The 15,580-nt window shown below is 48.9% G+C and overlaps 2 protein-coding genes across 3 annotated transcripts in view; one reads left to right on the top strand and one right to left on the bottom strand.

Annotated features, from left to right (window-relative positions):
• Positions 1 to 15,580, bottom strand: part of LOC133361317 (zinc finger protein 91-like) — a gene marked incomplete at its 3' end in the record, with an annotated part of 1,159,662 nt that overhangs the window by 655,392 nt on the left and 488,690 nt on the right. The window lies entirely within an intron of this gene.
• The window catches only part of LOC133361262 (uncharacterized), a 48,939-nt gene that overhangs the window by 26,906 nt on the left and 6,453 nt on the right, over positions 1 to 15,580 (top strand). For both annotated transcript variants that reach the window (XM_061580172.1, XM_061580171.1), the window contains exons 6-8: positions 7,968 to 7,994; positions 9,873 to 9,899; positions 11,587 to 11,669. The gene's annotated coding sequence lies outside the window, so the exon portion shown is untranslated. The remainder of the gene's footprint in view (positions 1 to 7,967; positions 7,995 to 9,872; positions 9,900 to 11,586; positions 11,670 to 15,580) is intronic.

Here is a 15,580-nt window from a genome sequence, read left to right as displayed (position 1 = left end):
TGGATGAATACCGGGTCCAAGCAAGAACATCTGCTGGACTACATAGTGACGGATCAGCGGATGCGAGCCCATGTCCTTGACACCAGGACCTATCGTGGAGCTGATCTGCTATCTGACCATCGACTTGTCATCTGTAAGATGCGCCTACCATTCTTCCACTCCGGTGGTGGGTGTACACCCAGGACCCCATTCCAACCTAAGGTGGCCTGGTCTCAGCTAGCTGATGGAAGTTGCAAACGAGAATTTCATCATCGCTTGCGGCTGGGGTTGGCATCGTACCACACTCCTGATGTCGAGGGTAAATGGGCGTGGTTTAGGACTGTGACTCATGCAGCTGCAATGGCTGCGTTGGGTATGCGGTCCAGACCTCCCTAGAGACCCTGGCTGACAGAGGAGGTGTTCAGGATGGTTGAAAAAGCGACAGGCCCACTCTAATCGTCTACAGCATCCCACGTCGGAGAATGAGGAGGCTTACCGCAGCTTTCGTTCGGAGGTTCGGAGAGCCGTGAGGCGCTGCAAGGATGGGTGGTGGTCGCGGGTTGCTGAGGAGATGAAGTCTGCCTCAGTGGCCCGTGATCACAAATCCCTATTTAACTCCATCAAAAAGTAACCTGCAGTGTCATACCTATTATCATCATTAGGGGAAAGAACTGTGATCCAATTTCCAACCCCCAGGAACAGGTTTGCAGATTTTCTGAGCGTTTCTGTGAGGACCTGGGGGAGGGGAAATCCCTCAGCCTGGAAAACATCATGGGACAAAGTGGGGATGACCCTGCTGAGGCTGCAGTGCCTCAAATAATGGAAGAAGTCACCCCCTGTGAGTGGCTGGCTGAGATGCCATCTGTTGAGGAAGTACTGAAGGCGATCCAGAGTCTGAGACCAGAAAAGGCACCGGGCAGATATTATCCCTAACGAAATGCTGAGGGAGGGTGGCGTTTGTGCACAGACTGCCCTACATGACATCATAACAGTCTGGACCACTGGATGGGTTCTGCAGGATGGGAAGAATGCCCTGGTGGTCCCCCTCTTTAAGAAGGGTGACTGCACAGACTGTAACAACTACAGGGGCATCTCACTCCTCAGTGTGCCGGGAAAGGTCCTGGCAAGGATTATTCAACATCGCCTTGCTAGGCACGGTGAGGAGAGGCTTTTGGAGCCCCAATGCGGTTTCAGGAAAGGGCAGTCCTGCACAGATGCCATATTTTCTGTGCCGTCTGCTACAGCAGAGGTGTAGGGAATTCCAACAAGACCTACATCTCTGCTTTATTGACCTGGTCAAGGCCTATGATACCATCAGTAGGCCTGGGCTCTGTGTTGTTCTTCGTGCTTTCAGAGTCCCTGACTCTTTGCTCACGATCATTAAAGATCTTCATTATGGTGAGCGGGCCTGGGTAAAACTACGTGGCCGGGAGTCAGAGCCATTCCCTGTACACCTTGGGGTGCGACAGGGATGTCCTCTGGCTCCCACATTATTTAACATCTATTTTGACCATGTAGTTCGTGAAGCCTTCAATAGCTGTACTGGAGGAATTTCCATTTGGTACAGATATAATGGGAGGCTGATCGATGCCTGGGTGCGGTCAAGGGATGGCTCCCTATTGGTCAACCACGTTATGTATGCCGATGATTTGGTAATTGCTGCTCATTTAGAGGAGTTGGAGATGCTGCTGCTGAAACTGGAGCATGCCACTAAGAGGTGGGGCCTTACCGTCAGCCCCACCAAAGCTTAGCACCTGGCTGGGTATTTTGTACCATCGGACACTCCACCCCCACAACTCCCAATCGGTGTTGGGAGAGAGTGGAGAGTTTCCCATACCTGGGCAGTGTGCTCATGACCGGCTCCATTTTAACAGCAGAGGTCTCACTCCGAATCAGTCGAGCGGCAATATCTTTTCATCGGTTGCGTAACGCTGTGTGGAAGCTACCTGGTCTGTCGCTCCGCACAAAGCTTCAGGTCTTCTCGGCCACGGTCATTCCCTCCCTTCTCTACGCTTGCAAAACGTGGACCCCCCTAATGGAACATCTTCACCAGTTAGTAACATTTAGATGGCCTGCCTACGATCCATCCTGGGTTTAACAAGGCTGGATTGTGTGAGGAGCTCACGTATCCTTGAAATATCTGGGCAAGTCCAATCGGTGGGCTCCTCCGGCAGGCAACGCTGCATTGGCTGGGCCATGCCCAGCCACTGCATGCCTAAACAGCTTTTGTTCGGCTGGATAGAGGGGGCTAAACAGGCACAGCACCGGCAAGAGAAGAGATGGACTAATGTGGTACAGGAGGACGTGGAGCTGAGTGGACTTGCCAATGACTGGTAGCAGCGGTGTCAAGATCGGCCTCAGTGGAGGAGGCTCGTGAAGGACGCTACCGGGCAGTTGTAGGCAGTCGCTCTCCAACAACAACGGAGGGCGAAGGAGCGACGCTCACAACAACGAGCGGAGCACCGGGTGGCTAAAGCACAGCAGGTTGGCACAGTCAGGGGCACAGGTGGTGCATCAGCCAGTCGTCTCAGTCAGTCGACCCGTGGCACCTGGGTTTGCCGCATGACCTGCCAGCGGGCTTTCAACACTTCACTTGGCCTCAAAGTGCACATAGCCTGGCACAAGCATCGTGGTGACATCACCGCCACTTAGTGGCGAATGGCGGTTGTTGTTGTTGCATGTGTGTGCATGTGTGTACCACATGCACACACATCTTTGTACCACAAAACCACGAAATAGAATTCGAATTAAGCTTGCCCCGGAGGCCCCATGGGGACAGGCATCCACGACGTCTCCTGACTAAACCCCATTTGGTGGAGACAGGAGACTACATCCTTACCCTTGGGGTTCCTCCAGAAACAGCAAAAAGCCACTGTGGGTGGCCACGTGAAATCTTTGAATGCTCACTCTGGAGGAGAGGCTGCCACTCCTCTGTCGGGAGCTGGACTGGTACCGCTTGGATATCTGTGGTATTCAGGAGGTGCAGTGGACTAGCTCTGGCTCCTGCCACCATGAGGTGTGGACAGTCTTCTACTCGGGGCAGGAGACTGCTAAACAAAAGGGAGTGGTTCTTCTTCTGAAAATAATGAAGAGGGCATGGGAGCATGGTGGTGAGGTGTGGGAAACTGTGAGCCCCAGGCTACTTTGGGCTTGCCTTCCCATCAACCAGAGGCGAAGAGTGGTGGTTGTGGCTACTTCTGCCCCCACCCAAGACGGACATCCGTGGAGGGATGCAGGCAAGGCCGATGAGTTAGATGCCTTCTATGAGCTCCTTTCACAGGTGCTAGCTAAAGTGGCCCCTCGGGATAGAGTCATCCTGTTGGGTGACTTTAATGCCCGAGTTGGTCATGATGCTACCACCTGGTCTGGAGTGATTGGAAGGCATGGGCCAGATCAGGTCAATAACAACGGTAGGAGGCTGTTTTAATGCATACAATAGACAGGAAGGACAAGCTTGATTTGGAGCTTTCGTGACTGCAGGAATTACTCTTTGGTTCTTTCGGTAAAGTTACGTAGAAAGAAAAAATAAATGTAATAATAGTATACGACAATCTTGATTTGAAGCTTTCATGACTGCATGGATCCATACTCTTTGGTTTTTTCGGTAAAGTCACGTAGGTATAAAAGGACATTTATTTTATTTATTTTATTTCATACCTACGTGACTTTACCGAAAGAACCAAAGCGTAATAGCATACGACGTTTCGATTGCAACACAAGCAATCATTATCAGGTACAAATAAAAGAGGAAATAAACCTAGTAAACATAGAAATATAATGAATACAACACAGAGAGTCGGATAACATAACAGTCGACACCCTACCTGGTTGATTACGTTCTTCTAAAGATAAGCAGAGAGAGATAACACAGAGACACACAGAGAGAGACACACATAGGCACACAGAGAAACAACGCCTCTGTGTCGAGGCCTTAAATGGAGAGAGAGAAGGGCAGAGAGAGAGGGGGTAGAGAAATGAGCATGCCAATGAGAGATTTGGAGCTTTCGTGACTGCAGGAAATACTAGAGCAACAACACGAGGACAGAGAGAGAGAGAGAAAACACACTTAATCAAACAAACTTAGTAATATTTGGAAATGTAATGCAATGCAACACATAGAGTCGGTCAACACACAATTAACGCATAGCCTGGCTGATTATGTTCTTCTAAACAATGCTAAATTAGAAGTTGCGTTACATTTTGAGAGAGAGAGACAAGACACTGACACACACAGACACTGACACACACAACCACCGCCATTCGCCGCCAAGTCGCCGCCAAGTCGCGGTCATGTCACTACGGCGCTTGTGCCAGGCTATGTCCACGTTAAGGCCACGTGAAGTGTCAAACACCCGCTGACAGGTCACAGGGCAGACCCAGGTGCCATGGGTCGACTGACTGAAATGACTGCTGATGTACCACCTGTGCCCCCTACTGTGCCAACACACAGACACACTGACATAGACACACACAGACACACACATAGACACTGACACAGACACACACACTGAAACAGGCACATACATAGACACATACACACTGACACACAGAGACACACACAGACGGGTACATCCCACGCCAACGAGCTGCAGCACGCCTCGCATACAGTGAGCCTCGAGGACGCTTCTGGGCACAAACAGCGTCTGTCCACTGTCTCCATCTGCGAGGGATCAACAGACGCCTCGCCGAGCTGCGTAGCTCTTTGTCAGACAAACACTCTGAACGCGGCAGACAAACACTCTGAACGCGTGTTTCTACAGACTCATAGAGACCCAGAGACTCATAGAGACCCAGAGACTCATAGAGACCCATACAGACTCACAAATACCGAGTGATTCATAGAGACCCACAGAGACGCATACATATAGAGACCAATACAGACTCGCTGAGACCCCAGAGCCTCATAGATACCCATACAGATTCACAGATACCCAGTGATTCATAGAGACCCACAGAGACCCGTACTCATAGATACCGATATAGACTCACAGAGACCGATACAAACTCATAGAGACCCGTACTCATAGAGATCCATAGAGACTCACAAATACCCAGAGACTCATAGAGTGTGTGGGTGAGTGAATGGGTGAGTGTATGGGTGAGTGTTCGGGTGTGTGTGCCCACTTCCTAGGTGCTCACTAACAGCACTTGCCCCAACAGTCTGTTAAGTATACAGTGAAGGAAAAAAGTATTTGATCCCCTGCTGATTTTGTACGTTTGCCCACTGACAAAGAAATGATCAGTCTATAATTTTAATGGTAGGTTTATTTGAACAGTGAGAGACAGAATAACAACTACAAAAATCCATAAAACGCATGTCAAAAATGTTATAAATTGATTTGCATTTTAATGAGGGAAATAAGTATTTGACCCCCTTTCAATCAGAAAGATTTCTGGCTGCCAGGTGTCTTTTATACAGGTAACGAGCTGAGATTAGGAGCACACTCTTAAAGGGAGTGCTCCGAATCTCAGCTTGTTACCTGTGTAGTGACATAAGAAGGGAGGGGCTGCTGGGGGCTCTGGGACCCTGGGCGGGCCAGGCGCTTGGGCCCCTTCGCGCCAGGCGCTGGGTTCCCAGGCGGGTCAGACGCTTAAGCCTCTTGGCGCCAGGCGTTGGGTTCCCGGGCGGCCCAGGCGCTTAATCCGCTTGGCGCCATCAACGGGGGGGGGGGGGGGGGGGGCTGTGTGTGCTCTGTGGGATATCTGGGGGCGCACACGGCCCCATCCCTCGTTGGGGACTAGGCATAAAAGGGGAGCTCCCTGGACGATCAGGGCCAGTTGTAGCTCAAGACCCAAGACCCAAGACCAGCCATCTGAGGACCCTGGGATGCTGTAAGAGCGAGTGGTGGGACTCTGGAACTCCCGGCTCTACGTGCTTGTGAGGGCGAGTTCCAGAGCGTAGCCAGAGTAGTGTATCTAGGCTGTGTACCTAGGCTGTAACAGAGTAGTTGGACTGTTGGACTGTTGGAGTGTTGGATTGTAATAAAGAAGTTACCTCTACAAGTGTCTCCGGGACCCATTACACCTGTATAAAAAGCACCTATTCACAGAAGCAATCAATCAATCAGATTCCAAACTCTCCACCATGGCCAAGACCAAAGAGCTCTCCAAGGATGTCAGGGACAAGATTGTAGACCTACATAAGGCTGGAATGGGCTACAAGACCATCGCCAAGCAGCTTGGTGAGAAGGTGACAACACTTGGTGCGATTATTGGGCAAATGGAAGACACACAAAAGAACTGTCAATCTCCCTCGGCCTGAGGCTCCATGCAAGATCTCACCTCGTGGAGTTGCAATGATCATGAGAACGGTGAGGAATCAGCCCAGAACTACACGGGAGGATCTTGTCAATGATTTCAAGGCAGCTGGGACCATAGTCACCAAGAAAACAGTTGGTAACACACTACGCCGTGAAGGACTGAAATCCTGCAGCGCCCGCAAGGTCCCCCTGCTCAAGAAAGCACATATACATGCCCGTCTGAAGTTTGCCAATGAACATCTGAATGATTCAGAGGACAACTGAGTGAAAGTGTTGTGGTCAGATGAGACCAAAATGGAGCTCTTTGGCATGAACTCAACTCGCTGTGTTTGGAGGATGAGGAATGCTGCCTATGACCCCAAGAACACCATCCCCACCGTCAAACATGGAGGTGGAAATATTATGCTTTGGGGGTGTTTTTCTGCTAAGGGGACAGGACAACTTCACCGCATCAAAGGGACGATGAACGGGGCCATGTACCGTCAAATCTTGGGTGAGAACCTCCTTCCCTCAGCCAGGGCATTGAAAATGGGTCGTGGATGGGTATTCCAGCATGACAATGACCCAAAACACACGGCCAAGGCATCAAAGGAGTGGCTCAAGAAGAAGCACATTAAGGTCCTGGAGTGGCCTAGCCAGTCTCCAGACCTTAATCCCATAGATAATCTGTGGAGGGAAATGAAGGTTTGAGTTGCCAAACGTCAGCCTCGAAACCTTAATGACTTGGAGAAGATCTGCAAAGAGGAGTGGGACAAAATCCCTCCTGAGATGTGTGCAAACCTGGTGGCCAACTACAAGAAACGTCTGACCTTGGTGATTGCCAACAAGGGTTTTGCCACCAAGTACTAAGTCATGTTTTGCAGAGGGGTCAAATACTTATTTCCCTCATTAAAATGCAAATCAATTTATAACATTTTTGACATGCGTTTTTCTGGATTTTTTTGTTGTTATCATGTCTTTCACTGTTTAAATAAACCTACCATGAAAATTATAGACTGATCATTTCTTTGTCAGTGGGCAAACGTACAAAATCAGCAGGGGATCAAATACTTTTTTCCCTCACTGTATATAGGGGGTCTTGTCTTTGCCCACCTGAGAAGGAGTTGGAGGCACTGCTGCTGAACCTGGAGTGTGCCACTAAGAGGTGGGGCCTTACCATCAGCCCCACCAAAACTAAGCACCTGCCTGGGTATTTTGTGTCATCAAATACTCCACCCCCTCAACTCCCCATTGGTGATGAGTGGAGAGTTTTCCATACCTGGGCAGTGTGCTTATGGCCAGCTCCAGTTTGACAGTAGAGGTCTCACTCCGAATAAGTCGAGTGGCATTATCTTTTGATTGGCTGCGTAACGCTGTGTGGAAGCTACCTGGTCTGTCACTCCGCACGAAGCTTCGGGTCTTCTCGGCCACGGTCATGCCTTCCCTTCTCTATGCTTGTGAAACGTGAACCTCCCTAATGGAACATCTGCACTAGTTATAAACATTCAGGCTGGCCTGCCTATGATCTATCCTGGGTTTAACCAGGCTGGATTGTGTGCGGAGCTCACAGATCATTGGATGATGTGGACACATTCCCATCGGTGAGCTACACTGGCAGGCAAGGCTGTGTTGGCTGCAGACATAAGGACACACAAATTAATTTCAAAGAAACCGAACTGAATTGTCCTATGGGTATGCCGCGTGATTTACCGTCCACGTGATGTGTCTCCGATGTGTTTCTGTTTACAGAGAAAGATTCCTCCCACAAAGGAAGCGGTGAGTGGTGCCCAGTTTCAACACAGCACGATGCAAACATAAACACACTCACATCGTAGCCTCTCCTTCCCACGTTTGTCTCCATGTAATAAACAAAACTGTATATTGAACTTATTTGTGCTAATTGGATTTGCGAGGTAAAGAACAACAAACTATGAGTCTCTGTGTGAGTCTATGGGTCTCTTTGTGAGTCTGTGTCTCTCTGTGTGAGTCTATGGGTATCTGTGTGGTGGTGAGTCTATGGGTATCTGTGTAAGTCTATGGTTCTTTGTGTGAGTTTGTGGGTCTCTGTGTGAGTCTGTGTCTCTCACTGTGAGTCTGGTTATTTGTGTGAGTCTATAGGTCTCTGTGCGAGTCTAGGGCTCCCTGTGTGATGAGTCTCTGGGTCTCGATACGAGTCTATGTATGTGTGTTGAACTTATTTTGTACCGTACCTAGCCAACCGTCATAATTGGAGGTGCCCTCGACATAATTTCAAGGCCAAACCGCACACCCTGAGACCTCATGGGTCACCCAACCACCAAGCTAGCAGGCTGGCTGCCTTAACGTTGGCGAGACGCTAACTACCTCGTCTGGTATACAGGAGGCGTGGGTTCGATCCCGACCCTGATACTGCTGTATATTTGAGTTGGCATGTCTCCCTCCCCATGGTCGCATGGATTTTTCTCCGGGCCCTCCGGTTTTTACGCGCTTTTATTTGTTGTTGTCGTATCCTCAAATCTTGTAACTCTATTTTAACCCACTTCCCAATGTGGTATCGACTGCGAACTTGGTATACTTATGTCTTACTGATGATAATACTATATTCCATCAAAAACATTTTTTCAAACAATCTTTTTTATATATTATGTTTCGGCTTGGGTCTAATTGTCCACGCTCAACTAACGTTGGCTGTAAATCACCACAGCCCCTTGCGTTATGGCAAGCTTTGCGGCCACTTCCTGGAGTTGTGGAGTTCTGCCATTACTCGTACGGTACTTTTCATAAAAGCGTGTTTAAAAAAAGAGTATTTTTAAATATTACTTATCACCCTCAACTTTAGAATCGATGTCGCCACGCGTTTAGGGTACTTTAGCTCGCGGTGATAATGAGCCACTTGGTAGAGCTATCATTTGTGATGGCCAGGTCGCTTCTGAAAAATAAATTAATAACTCGGTGTGCTTTGCCTGGTACGATGGGGATGGTTTAGTGTTGTATGTGTTTGGATGATTCGTCTTCCTTTCTTGTGCTTTGCACTCCTATCGTGATTGTGTATCGCGTGCTTGTTGTTGTAATGTTCTTGCCCCTGTGCCCTTACTGGACATCTGTTACAAAAGAGCTTTATAGATCCTCGGATTCCTCCTCCTACAGTCTAAGTAAACATTCGTTAAGCTGCCATCATTTGCGATGGCCCAGGGTCGCTTCTAAAAACGAGCTACACATTTGCTGAGGTGGGCCTTACACCTGGTAAAACAAAATTTGTTTGTAATTTTTGGTTTTAGGGAGAGACCAGATTTGGCCTCAGATGACTGCACCACTGTTCTCTGTAATGGCCTCCAGATGTGTCCATTCGTCACGCAAACAGGGCTTAAGCAGGGAAGTTCACAGTGTGTTTGTGACTCACACACAGATAGTTTAGCACCGAGGCTTTAACAACCAATATTATTCACAATAAAGGTTTTTGGGTTTGTCACGTGAACAACGCGTCAATTAGTTACTACTTCAACCCACTGGTGTGTTGGAGAATAAATCCACAACATTTACAATTTGAGTACAGTGACATTTTACTGGTAATTGCATCCAGCATCATCTGAATGAGACTTCGTGATGGCTACATCATTTGATTCATCATCCGCGTGATGTGTCTCTGTGTGCATGTGTGTCTGTCTGTGGTTACAGAGAGAGATTCTGGCAACAAAGGAAGTGGTGAGTGAAAGCTCATTTCACTGCCGCGCTACTTCTGCATACAGAGACAAAGATCCCCTGTGTAGCCTTAAAAGGCTGTTGGGGCAAGTGTTAGTAGTAGCGAGTAGCAGCAGCAGCAGCGCCTATGAAGGCTGACACTGTGGGAAACGAGGGGGTGGGTGGCCAGCACCACGCCCGGTGAAGTCACCAAAAGACAAAAATAATAGATTTCTATATATTCCATGGGTATCTATGCGTTTAGCCACAGTGGTGAGATGTTAACTACCTTGCCTAGAATACAAGAGGTCGTTGGTAGTTCGATCCCGACCCTGACGCTTACAGTATATTTGGAGTTCGCGTCTCTCTCTCCCCATGGTCACATGGATTTTTGTCCGGGTCCTCCGGTTTGTCCCCTAATAATTTAGAATCAACATCACCACGAGTTTAGAGTATTTGGCTACTGCTATGCAATGACGATGATAATTTAGCCACTACGTTTAGCTATCATTTGTGAAAGCCATTTTTGAAAGGTCGCTTCTGAAAAAGAAACTAACAAGCTCAGTTGGCCTTACACACGGTGACAAAAAAACAATGTCGAGTTGTAATAAGTTTTCATTTAGGAAACACAAATACCGACTGGAATCAGGGCCAGGAGGACAAAGAAGCATCCTTTAAAACCCCATTTCGCAATGGCGGAGTTTTTAATTGAACAACCGTTAGATTTATCATCAAGCATCAAGTTTGCTTGCCCGGAATTCATTTTGGGGGAAAAACCCCTCAGTGGGTTTTGGGGGTGTTTCAAAAGTCACTGGTGGTGGGTTCGGCGGTTTGACTTGTCATGGATTCGAGCGTTGTTATCGCACAGAGGCACTTGCTGCCACTTCCTGTGCTCATTTCCCGTAACATTTGTAGATGACAAATTTAGTTTTTTTACCAAAGCGTAAGGCCCCACTGAGCTGCGAAGAACTTGTATTCAGAAGCCGCCACCCTGGCCATCGCAAATGATTAGCTCAACGAAGTGGTGTGTCGTGTAATGTTGTACGTCGAACTTCTTTCGCGCCGTACACAGCCAACCGTGCTAGTCGGTGTGGTTTGTCTCCTGGTCTTCCGGTTTTATCTGTCCACGTTTAGAAATATGTGGAAATGTATAGCAGCCAAATGACTAAACGTGTGACGTTGATTCTAAACGTGGAGGGGAACACCCGGAGGAACCTAGAAAAATCCACATGCCAACGGGGAGAGAGGCATGCAAACTCCAAATATACAGCAGGCGTCAGGGTCAGGATCGAACCCACGACCTCTTGTATTCCAGGCGAGAGAGTTAACATCTAGCCACCGTGGCACCCCTGACTGGGATGGTGATGGTGGTGGTGGTAGTGGCGATGGTGGTGATTGTGGTGGTGGAGGTAGTGGTGGTTATAGTGGCGGTAGTGTAGTGGTTAGCACGCTGGACTACGAACTCATTGACCCGAGTTTGTTTTCTGCTCATGACCAACACCAGTGACGATTATCTGAACCATTTCTGGGCCTTCTAGGTCGACTCAGCCTCAAATGAGTACCTGGTTTAGCGGTGGCGAGTTTAAAAAAAAAGAATTTGAATGAATCACCGCCACCACCATCATCATCACTACCTTCATAGGTGCTGCGCAATAACAGCCCTTGCCTCTACAGTCTGTTAAAGGCTACATGGGGGATCTTTGTCTTTCAGGGTCACATGACGTCAACTGTCTGCTGCTGTTGCTATTGCTGCCGATTCCATTGGCTAGAGGAACAGCCTACGGCTAGATACAAGTAAGGACCCCCTGTGTGTCTCTATGTGTCTCTTTATGTGTCCATGTGTGTGTCCTGTGTGTGCGCAGGATGGTAATGCTGTGGTGAATGTGAGCAACACCATGCAGGGGAGGCCAATTCCAAAATCGGCTATTCCCCTCATGGCGCTTGTAGCCACCACAGCGGCCAAATGGGGGCTCTAGATGAGTGTGAGGGGCTTATAACCCCTCCACCTTCAATTAATTATCACAAAACCACGCGATTAATATCTAGCTAAGCTTGTGCCGGAGGCCCCGGGGAGACAGATGTCTATGACGTCTCCTGGCCAAACAGCATTTGACAAAAGCCAGGAGACTGAATCATTACCCTTGGGATTCCTCCAGAAACGCAAAAAGACGCTGCGGCTGCCCACGTGGAATGTTCGAATGTTCACTGTTGAGGGAGAGGCTGCCACTCCTCTGTCGGGAACTGGACCAGTGCTGCCTGGATATCTGTGGTATTCTGGAGGTCCGGTGGACTGGCCCTGGCTCCTGCCACCATGAGGGGTGGACAATCCTCTACTCCGGGAAGGAGACTGCTAAACAACAGGAAGTGTCTCTTCTTCTGAACAAAATAATGATGGGGGCGTAGGAGCAAGGCCTGTGAGATGTGGGAAGCTGTAAGCCCCAGGCTACTGTGGGCTCATCTTTCCATCAGCCAGAGGTGAGGAATGGTTGTGGTGGGTACTTTTGCCCCCACCGAAGACGAACATCAGTAGAGGTATGCAGGCAAGGCCAATGCCTTCTATGACCTGTCACAGGTGCTAGCTAAAGTGGCCCTTCGGGATAGAGTCATCCTGTTGGTTGACTTTAATGCCTGAGTTGGTCATGATGCTGGCATCTGGGCTGGAGTGATTTGAAGGCATGGGGCCAGATCAGCTCAACAACAACAGTAGAAGGCTGCTAGACTTTTGTGCAGTCCATTGGGGATGTAAGTACCAACACGCTGTTCCAGCATCAGCGCATCCATACAACATCATGGATGCATTCTGGGTCCAAGCAAGAACATCTTCTAGACTATATAGTGACAAAACAGCGGATGCGGGTGAATGTCCTTAAAACCAGCGCCTACTGTGGTGCTGATCTGCCCACTGACCATCGGCTTGTCATCTGTAAGATGCGCTTGCCATTCTTCCACTTTGGTGGTAGGTGTACATCTAGGACCCCATTCAAACCCACAGTGGCCTGGTCTCAGCTAGCTGATGAAATTTGCAAGCAAGAATTTCATCATCTCTTGCAGTTGGGGTTGGCATCGTCCCCTCCTCCTGATGCCGAGGGGAAATGGGTAAAGTTTAGGACTGTGACTCAAAAAGCTGCAATGGCTGCTTTGGGTACACGGTCTAAGCCTTCCAGCCATTTTGGCTGATGGAGGTGGTGTTCCGGCTGGCTGAGCAAAGCGACAGGCCTAACTAACACTGTCTACAGCATCCCGTGTCGGAGAAAGAGGTTTCCTGCAGCATTCGCTCGTAGGTTTGGAGAGCCATGAGACGCTGCAAGGATGGGCGGTCGCGGGTTGCTCAGGAGATGGAGTCTGTCTCAGCAGTCCGCGATCACAAATCACTGTTTAACTCCATTAAAAAAGTAACTTTCAGTACCACACCTATCACCATCATTAGGGGAAAGAAATGTGTGCAGATTTTCTGAGCATTTCTGAGGTCTTGGGGGAGGGGAAATCCCTCAGCCTGGATAACATCGCGAGGCAAAATGGGGGTGAAGGAGAGGCTTGCTAAACCCCAAGGTAGTTTCAGGAAAGGGTGGCCTTGCACAGATGCCAAGTTTTCTGTCCGTCTACTACAGCAGAGGTGTAGGAAATTCCAACAGGACCTACATCTCTACTTTATTGACCTGGTCAAGGCCTATGAAACCATCAGTAGGCCTGGGCTCTGGGTTGTTCTTCGTGCTTCCGGGGCCATAACTGTGCTCACAATCATTAAGGACATTCATGATGGTGGGCAGGCCCGGATAAAACGACGTGGCTGGGAGTCGGAACCATTGCCTGTTCACATTGGGGTGCGACAGGGATGTCCTCTGGCTCCCACATTATGTAACATATGTTTTGACCACATAATTCGTGAAGCCTTCGATGGCTGTACAGGAGGAATTTCCATACTGTATAGATACAATGGGAGGATCATCAACATTATGTATGCTGATGATTTGGCGATTGCTGCTCAGAGGAGCAGTTGGAGGTGCTGCTGATGAACCTTGAGTGTGCCATGAAAAGGTGGGGCCTTACCATCAGCCCCACTAAAACTAAACACCTGCCTGGGTATGTTGTGCCATCAAACACTCCACACCCTCAGTGCCTCATTGGTGATGGGGAAATTATGGAGAGATTGGAGAGTTTTCAATACCTGGGAAGTGTGCTCATGACCAGCTTCGGTTTGAAAGCAGAGGTCTCACCTCAAATCAGTCGAGCGGCATTATCTTTTCATTGACTGCATACCACTGTGTGGAAGCTACCTGGTCTGTCGCTCTGGAACGAAGCTTCGGGTCTTCTCTTGCCCTCTCTTTTCTACGCTTGCGAAACGTGGACCCCCCCTATTGAAACATCTTTGCTGGTTAGAAACATTTAGGCTAGCCGAACTACGATCCATCCTGGATTTAACCAAGCTGGATTGTGTGAGGAGCTCACAAATCCTTTAAAGATCGGTGAGCTCCGGTAGGCAAGGCTGTGTTGGCTGGGTCATGTTGCACGTATGCCTAAATATATTTTGTTCAGCCGGATAGAGGGGGCTAAATGGGCGTGGCACGGGCTAGAGAAGAAATGGGTTTGATGTGGCACAAGAGGATGTGGAGCTGAGTGGACTTGCCGATGACTGGTACCAGCCGTGTCATGAGCGGCCTCTGTGGAGGAGGCTCGTGAAGGACGCTACTGGGCAGTTGGAGGCAGTTGCCCTCCAACAGCAATGGAGGGCCGGGGAGCGATGCTCACAACAACGAGCAGTGCGCCGGGTGGCTAAAACACAGCAAGTATGCACAGTCGGGAGCACAGGTGGTGCATCGGCCAGTCATCTCAGTAAAGCAACTCATGGCACCTGGGTCTGTCCCGTGACCTCCTGCCAGCAGGTATTCGACACTTCACATGGCCTTAACGTGCACATAGCCTGGCACAAGCACCGTGGTGACGTCACCGCCACTTAATGACGAATGGCGGTTGTTCTTGTTGTGTGTCTGAGTGTCACTCTGTGTCAATGTCATTATCCCTACTCCAGACCCTGTCACCACCCCCAGCCCCTGTCACTACCCCAACCCCAGTCACTACCACTACATTTTAACCAATACCATCCAAAGTACAAGTTTATGATGATGTATAATTGTGATAAAGTGCCGGTGCTGCTTTGTGAATCTACACGAGACGAGATCACATATGATGGCTTAGCAGCAGCCAAATTATGTCACGCGTGGAGATACATAGAGACTCATAGAGATGCATATAGACACAGAGAGTAATAGATATGTAGAGATCTATAGAAATACACCGAGACATATAGAGATACACAGAGACATACAGATGCATAGCGACCTATAGAGCTACATAAAGATACATAGAGATACACAGAGACCAATAAAGATCCATAGAGACCCACAGAGACACAGAAACCCATAGAGACCCACAGAAACACAGAGACCCATAGAGATGCATAGAGACGCATAGAGACCCATTAAGGCCCGTAGAGACCCACAGAGACACACAGAAATGCAGAAAACCATATACGCACAGAAACAAAGACCCATAGAGATCCACAGACCCACAGAGAAATGTAGAGACCCACAGAGGTGAACGCGGAAAGACAGCTCGGTGGCCTGCCACCTGCCAAAATAAAAAAAGTGTATTTATTTAAACAAACAATATGTTGACATCAACAAAAACGCTTTCAACCCATTCTCATT

This window comes from Lethenteron reissneri, chromosome 72 (genome assembly GCF_015708825.2).
Source record: "Lethenteron reissneri isolate LAM-NWPU_2019-01 chromosome 72, ASM1570882v1, whole genome shotgun sequence".
NCBI lineage: Eukaryota > Metazoa > Chordata > Hyperoartia > Petromyzontiformes > Petromyzontidae > Lethenteron > Lethenteron reissneri.
Note: the sequence above shows the minus strand (reverse complement) of the source record. Positions and strands in the feature narration are given on the sequence as shown.